Raw genomic sequence first — 6,727 nt, 5'->3', positions numbered from 1 at the left:
CCTCGCCGACTGATTGCGTGATTGTGTGTATCTTGACTAACACTGATCGTCACACATAGCGAAAAAATAATAGCATACTTACTTGAACGAAGAGTGATGATTTAGTCCTCTCTCTCTTTATTCCACAGCCACCACCATTGATTGACTTATCAGCTTCCTCAACATTATGTCGTTCCTTGATAATAATTTCACATCGCTGTCAAGAGCATTGACTTTCTCAGTCAGCTCTTCGATCCGCTCGTTTGAGCTTTGCACTGATTCTAGAAGTTTTTCTACTGTTCTTTGGGGAGCTGAAAGAGCAGCAATTACCTGCTATTTCGTTTCTCGACTTTCTTGTGAGGACAATGGCGTGGAGACGGTGCTCGAACGATCACCAGAACTTGATGAAGATCGATAAAATCTGCAGCTGTAGCTGGGCTTCACCTCGAACCCGAACGGACTGAACAGAGTTGAAGCGACGGAGTAAAAATTTCTTGAAGCGTTGCGATCCATCAAGCAATGCCGCGCACGAAATGTAAATTTCCCGCCAGAAACCCATCTTAAACGCGCCGCCCCAACTATGTAGCCAGGCCTTTAAAAAGAATACAGAGAACTCGCCTTTGAACATTGTCGATCCTACCTTTCGAGTTACATTTATAGAGGAGGGTAAAATGGACGCCACGCCATCTGCAGATGATAAAAATATAGATGGTTTGCAATCGAAGAAGCGATGTGCGATCGTTTAGTCTCAATCCGGACTTACAACGCGCACAAACGAAGGAAGGCAACAACAGTAAGCAAATGTCTTACTCGAAGTGTTGTTTGATATGTTTTCGTTTGCTAATATAAGTCGCGGCTGTATTTTATCGCAGTTTTTCTTATATGAATAGATACACCTAATGTAACGGACTCAGAAGATTTGCATTCTGAATCAAGTGACCTCGAGTTTGACTATTCCAGTGATGAATACCCCGGGTTTTCTCCTGCAGTGTTTCCCACCGAAAATCCAGGCAAGCTTACAATAAGTACATGCATGCATGTTCCTGTACTTTTCAATGGATTCATAATTAAGTGGACTATTATCTGAGACAACTGTACAGTAGATGGAATGGCAGGCCAGGGGAACTGAACAAAATTATAATTTGGAGAGTAACTTTTTGAAATTTTAAGCCTCTTAATTTTTACAGCAAGCACACCTTTATTGAAATATTAAATAGAAAAGAGGAAAAGAAACTAACAGTAATTAGACAGAATGAAACTGTGTGGAAAAATAGGAAACACAAAACACTTGAGGCTTATATAATCTTGAGGCTGGGAATGCAAGTTCTTTTTACCCAGTTATAAATAATTTTCCAGATTGGAAAATTTGATATTTGTTCTTTTTTTTTCCTATTGATCTATTTATTTGTTTCTTATCAATGTATTTAATTATTTACTTTAGAAATGCCACCAGATGGCTGCAATTTATCTGCAGAGTCACCCATCACCCTGGAAGACTCATTTGTAAGTCAATCTTTCAATCACTGATGGTTAAATATCAATTTATCCACACACAGCTATTATCAAATTCAAATTGGATTTGATATATTTTAAAGCCAGATTTTCTAATGTTGCGGGGTATACTATAATATAAATGGATAAGGGGATAAATGTGGTCCTGTGTGGTTGGGAATATAGATTAGACACTTAATTGGAATTGTTGATGATTTGATAAAACCATACCAATTGCCTTTTTTGGAGAAAGTAGTTCTGACAATACTGAATTGCATTTGGAACATATGGTAACATCAGCAAATGATGAGGAAGTGACAACTGAGAATGAGTCTTTACTGGGAGGGTCCTCAGCCATAAGCAGTGCAATTGTGAGGTTGGTGTTCATGTTCTTCGTCACTTGGGAAACACTTCAAAATGTACCTAACTCAGCTATCAGTATTTTGTTTGATTTCTCTAAGAAGTTGATAAACCTCTTAGCAACAGTCTCCCAATCAATGATAATTAGGGAAATTTCTATCCTCTTTCCTCATTCATTGAACAAAATAAGAAACTATCTTGGAATAATAGGGATGACTTGCATTAGTCAAACCTGAACCACATGCGTTAGACACCAATGAATTATAGCAACAAATTTATCCCTGAAGAGGTTTTTTCTTGGCTCCAGTTGCATGGTTTTTCTTCTGGAACTTGAAAAAGGATAGGTAAGCAAAGAAATTTGCTTAACAACACATCTAATTGTAACTTTACATACTGCACACACACTTGACTGCTCCATTGATCTTTGTTTGTATCCTATATTGTAGAAAAAGATGGTTTCAATGGCCAATATCTCCTTGCCTTGGCCCAAGATGCAGACCAACTAAGGCAGTACTTCCCTATCATAAAAGTGTCTGAAGTTTAAGAAATTGATTGCAATGAACCCTGAAACTAGAGACAACACAAATTCTGTGTTGGTAAGATAACTAATTTTCCTGCCAGAGAATTTGATGCATGCATGGCTGGCCTTTTCTCCTGAGCCTCGTTGAGTCTCAGTGGCTTCACAACCGAGGTTATGTGTTCTCATTTTGGTGCTAAGAGATAGAGATGGTTACAGTTCAAAAAGGATACTGCATTTGCACAAGATGGACTTAAATCATTTCAAGATTCTCAGATTTAGGATCTCTCAGTCTGAATTCTTAATTTTTTTCTTGAAAAAAGTAACTGATGTTTTTATGTATGTCTTGGTTTGTCTCTACTTCAGCTGAGGTTTTAGTTCTTTCTCTCTTGGTGTGCAGAATCAAGATCATAGAGTAAGAAATTTCAAATGTCAATTCATGATTCAGAGAACAACAGCAAGGATGAAAATAAGAAGTGACATCATCAATGAAAGAAAAGGGCAAATTGCTAAAGGTCTCTGTTTTTTGGACAATTCAACAGAACTGGGCATTGTCAAGTAAGTTCCTATAGGATAAAGTTCGCAGGATCGTGAAGAGTACATTATCAATTCCTTTCTTTCTATTTTATGCCATAGGAAAACACACAACGAGCCATTTGGTAAATGAAGAAGGAGAAATGTCAAGGAATACACCCATCAAAAATGGTGAGATTTGCTATTCTTTCAATGAAACATACTAGATATGCATTTACATGCACTATGCTTAAACAGTTTAATTTTTTTCTGAAAACAAATCTTTACCTATAGATTCCTCCTGGATGGCTTTCAAAATTCCAGCTACCATCAAGGGTAAGAAACTTTTCTTTGTTTTTGTTTTTCAAGTCTACAATTAACCCTTCTTTATTTATGAACTCTGTACTAAAACTGAAGTACACAGAGTTATGATTTATTCTCTTGATAAGTACATAATTATATAGTTTAGTGATTATGTTTTTTCTTTGTATGCACAGTTTGTTTACCTGTATGGAAACTTTGAAGTTGCAAAAGATTACTGTTCTTCAACAAAAAATTAATTTGTTCATCTGTTCATTTTTTGTACAGTTGTCTGCCTCAGTAGAGTTGGGTATCCAGGAGGGGTATCTCACTGCAAACCAATGGAGCGAATTAGTGCAGAATATTTCTAACAGCATCAATTACTTTACCAGCAAACCAAAGCGCTCTGAACAGCAGTGGATTGCAAAAAAAATTATTGCAGAGTATCCTTGTTTGGCCGGCAAAAAAACAATTTTGTGGCACTGCATGTCTTGCCATAAACTAAAAAGGTTCAGAATAATCACTCTGATTATTTAAGTTCATGACCTTTGTTCCTGTGTGTTTGCCATCACACATGCAACACAAAAATACTAAAGAACAGCTAAAGTTACTGAGCCCATTTGTTTATGAAGTCCAGATACAAAGGTTCGAGTACTTTGGGGTTGTATTTCATTTTGCCTTCTTTTTTCCAGTTTTTTTGATTTAGCAGTCTTTTTTTAACTTCCTGTGGTTCAAAAAGGTTCAGAATAATCACTCTGATTATTTAAGTTCATGACCTTTGTTCTTGTGTGTTTGCCATCACACATGCTACACAAAAATACTATTGTGTGTATTGTGTTATTTTGATAATTTTCTGTACTTTAAAAAATTAAATCAGTCTTGATTATAAGCTGCCTCAAATTATCACATTTGCTAAGTCATTGAAAAGGGAACCTTTTCTCACAAATATCTCTTGGGTGTAATTTCAAACAATGCTTACATTGTTGAGAAGTATATACTGATTTAGCAAAGATATCAATGTTAGAAAATGATTGAATGAATGTTAAATATGTATGTATGTTGTTCTATCCTTTCACATGATGTTTTAAAGTTTGTCTATTTTATACCACAATTGAGTTTCTTAATAACTGTAAAATTGTGCACTGTAAAAGATTTTTACATAAGCAATATCTAGAACCTAATAACTGAGCGGGACAGTGTCTGACACAAAAAGGAGCGGTCAGAGAGCCAGCAAATAACCGTCGAAAGGTCGACGTAGCTGTTCAGAAGAAAATATAGAAGTGAAGTTAAAATTATTATAACAAAGTCATGCCAGTTGAGACTGATGAGCGTGACTAAGTATATACGTAGGACGCGCTCTAGACACTTCAGCAGTGGAAGCGTGCGTAAAGCGATTATCTATCCATTACAAATTGTCCTTATCTACTAAGTGCTAATACATACCTGTACAGTTCTTATGATTCACAAATTGACTGCTTTCTTTTCCCGTGTAAAGATCATCTACAACAGAGCAGACAGCCGATAGACCCAGCCAACTGAGTCGTTTGATAATAACTCAGTTATACTTTTAGACTTTCGTTCCTTATGCTTTGTTGATTAAACCTTGCGCCAGAGATACTATTCGTCTGCGCTAATATATTATTATTTAGGCACAGTAGTTTCTAAGTATAAAAACCATCTAGTGGTTTACATATAGCTAAAAAGAAGCTCGCTTTAGGAGCTGCATGACTTTCCTGTTACGCATCTACAAGCGCATCAAATTGATTGAGATCAAATTTGACTTATTAAGTATCGAACCCGAACCAAAATCCTTTCCAATAGACCCCCAATAGAGGAATCCATTGAAATAAACTATTTTCTAAGCATGCTAACAATGCTGCACATCTCATGGCTATCAGAAAAGTTCACAAAAGGACATGCGTATTGCCTGATTCAGCCTTATGGCTTGGGAAGGCGTCTATGGCCTATAGTGATATTTCTTCCACCCTCGTAACATCTAAAGGTTCAAGACCATAATAGTTATGATTTTATTTGAAAATCTCACAAGTATTTTTAGAAGTAGATGCATGAGAGAAATCAGCACCGTGTATCTAAGCAAAGTAGGTTTGCAAGCAGATAAGCAAAGTAGACGGGTGACATCAAGTCACGACTAATGAAGTCAGAGGTCACCCAAGATGCAGATTGTACATGGAAATTTTGAACCCTTTTCAACGATAAATGTTGTGTATACTCATCCGTTACGAGAAAATTGAAATCTATCATCCGGCACAAAGTAACGATGAGTCATCTTCAATCCAACTGCGAAAGCCAATGGATTACCATGAAAGAAATGTGGCTTTTGTAAATATAACCACAATGCAATTCTCGAAATGCAACAGCAAACGTATTCTGTGGACGATTATATCAGGATGCGTATGCTAGAAGACTGACTGACTCATCTTAATTAATCTTTTCACGTGTAATGTTACGTGTGAGTGAAGTCAGAATAACACATTTGTAGCGGAGTAGGATCTGAAAACGCAATAATCAGGAGACTATGCTGTTTTCCAATTTATTAGCTATTAGGAATTGTGTTTAAAAAAAACTGATTAATTGAACGATACAATGCCAGGTTGAACTGTTCTCGTTAGTTACAGTCAAGATTTATCAAAATTATACCAGCACAACCTTTTACAGCGATGAACAAAGGTTTGAAATTGTTTACTGAGGTACTGCATTAAAAAGGTATAGTTTTTTATAACCCGACCCAATTAAACAACAACTTCTCAAAAGATTAGCTTTCAAAACGTTTTTGGATGAAAATTTCAGTTATTGAGATTAAATCATCACTCCTTTGCTCTTTTCGTTCTCATCTTTCTTCTTGGGTATAACTTTTAGCTCTCTTAAATTCTATGATAAAACCCTTGTAATTATTCCCCTTACATTTTTTGCAGTAAGTAGTCTAGACATAAGCCTAGCACATTGAAATTTTAAGCACTTCCTTTTCCACTATTACATCATAGTTAAGTATTCCTGGTTGTCATAGTCTTCTAAGTTCACATAGACCTGCAAATAAAATAAAAGCAATACTTACTAAGGCAAATGCTAAAAGAATTTGATGGATACAAAATGACAATTGCTGGATTAACATACAATGTACAATCAACTAGACAGCCGTTTTGCTAATCCACCACAATACCAATATACCAGATTGAAGGTTTTTTTGTAAACGCTCTGAACGGGAAGCAAGGTACGAATCTTTTTTTAAGAATAAATAACGAGTTCAATGTGTTGCGTAAAATGTATCAAGAATTGTAAGTGTTCCTTGAATGACTGATATCAAGGAAGGCCACGCGTAGGAGACAACCATAGAAGAAAACTTTCGAGAGTAACCAATCCGCAGATTTCCGATTCAGTCTTCTCGCTGTCAAGTTTTTCAGCTGGAAATGGGTGTTATTCCACTTTTGACACTATTAGAGAAGCCTATTATCATCTATATGTCTTTTACCCTGTATTGCTTTCACCTATACTGCAATTACAATGACAAAAATATGGAAATGATTATGAAACGCTACCTTTCAGGGATTT

General features: G+C 36.1%; 1 long non-coding RNA gene across 1 annotated transcript; it reads left to right on the top strand.

Moving 5' to 3' along the window:
- The first annotated feature begins 2,640 nt into the window (after positions 1-2,640).
- On the top strand, positions 2,641-4,668 carry LOC136283268 (uncharacterized). The gene is made up of 3 exons (XR_010718678.1): positions 2,641-3,052; positions 3,155-3,196; positions 3,449-4,668. It is a non-coding gene; the product is annotated as an uncharacterized lncRNA (long non-coding RNA).
- Positions 4,669-6,727: the final 2,059 nt, after the last annotated feature.

The sequence above is a fragment of the Pocillopora verrucosa genome, chromosome 9 (assembly GCF_036669915.1).
Source record: "Pocillopora verrucosa isolate sample1 chromosome 9, ASM3666991v2, whole genome shotgun sequence".
Classification (NCBI taxonomy): domain Eukaryota; kingdom Metazoa; phylum Cnidaria; class Anthozoa; order Scleractinia; family Pocilloporidae; genus Pocillopora; species Pocillopora verrucosa.
The sequence above is the reverse complement of the archived record's forward strand: the minus strand, read 5'-3'. Positions and strand labels throughout refer to the sequence as shown.